This window comes from Echinops telfairi, unplaced genomic scaffold (genome assembly GCF_000313985.2).
Source record: "Echinops telfairi isolate 266 unplaced genomic scaffold, ASM31398v2 ScPeMD7_1;HRSCAF=3_0, whole genome shotgun sequence".
NCBI lineage: Eukaryota > Metazoa > Chordata > Mammalia > Afrosoricida > Tenrecidae > Echinops > Echinops telfairi.
Genome location: NW_022103896.1, coordinates 16,718,625 through 16,720,207, shown reverse-complemented (window position 1 = coordinate 16,720,207; position 1,583 = coordinate 16,718,625).

Below are 1,583 nucleotides of genomic sequence, written 5' to 3'. Positions count from 1 at the left end.
GAGGAGTTGATACCAAGGGCTCAAGTAGAAAGCAAATGTTTTGAGAATGATGATGGCAACAAATGTACAAATGTGCTTGACACAATGGATGTATGGATTGTGATAAGAGTTGTATGAGCCCCCAATACAATGATTTTTTTAATTTAATAAAACAAAACAAAATATATGCTGTGAGTCAAAGTGAATCTATGGCAGTGGGTTGGCTTTGGTAGTCTACAAAGTGTGCAATAGCATTATGAAAGAGTCTGACATGCTGTGAGAATGACTAAGATGTGACACAGAGACCTGAAATAAGAGCACAGGCTGTTGGAAAAGGGGCACCAAGAGACACAGCAGTGCCACACACCTTCAATTTGTACAACAATGCAGTATCTTCAAAGTACCATAAAGAAAAGTCTGATTAAACAAGTCACTCTGTCCGGCCAGAGAGGAAGCAAGGAGGGAGTGCCGCGGTCTGTGGCCCCTCCCGCCTGCCAGTCTCCTGCCAGTGTCAATTGACAGGGGCTCTGAATGGTGCTTACTCACCACATTCATGTTTCTCTTGCCAGTGTCGCCGCATCAGGCACGCTGGCTGCTTTCAGCAGGAGAGAGCCAGGGTCCCGCCCTGGCACAGCAAGATTACCAGAGGAGGTCCAGACTGAGGCAGACAAAAGATCCAAGGGACTCAAGGGGGCTCCAGCCCAGATGTCAGGTAAATAAGCCATGGATTCAAGGACACCAAAATGCACGGGTGTTGGAATCCCTCTAACCCAGCCTCCTGAGCGGTAAGGGCAGCCGAGCCTGGGTAGTGCATTTGCCTGAGGCCCTTCCACCAGTTGCCCTCAAGTGGACTCAGAGTAAAGCTATTGCCTACCCCTACTGCAATCAAGTCAGTTCCAGCTCATGTCAACCCCATAAGACAGAGTCGAACTTCTCCATAGGGTTTCTAAGACTATAAACCTTATGGGAGCAAGCAGCCTCATCTTACTCCCGCAGAGTGGCTGCTGGGTTTCAACCGCCAACCCTTAGGCTAGATGCCTAATGCTTAACCCATTGTGGCACCAGAACCCTGGGCACCATCTAGTTGGCTTCATATCCAGGACCAAAACCAACATATCATGACTCCCGAACAGACAGTGGTTGCTTGTTTTGTTCTAAACATGCATGCGAGTTCTCTTTTTAGGAGGGCTATCGGTGCCTTGTTTCCGAAAGTTACTAAACCATAAAAGGCTGACTGGCCCTGGCAAACTTTGCTCAGTACATGCTGTGAGAAATCAAAACAGCAGCGTCTTCTACGGGCTCAAGCAAGTAAGTAGGAGCTGTGAGCGACCTTCACATCACAAGGAATTACCGTGAAGGACAAATCAACCTCCGAACAGAAAACAGGGGAGAAAGGAGACAGTGGTCGGTGTGAGATATGAAAATAATAACAATTCCCTTCCCCCAGAAGAATTCACTTCAGAGGACAGCACTGAAGCTGCAGCTCAGGGAGAGGGACGTGTCTGATCAGAGCACACGGGAGCCAAGGAAGGGGGAGGAAGAGCGAGTGGAGCACACCCTGGCCCACCAAGCCCTGAGGACAATATTCCTGCTCAGAGCAGCCA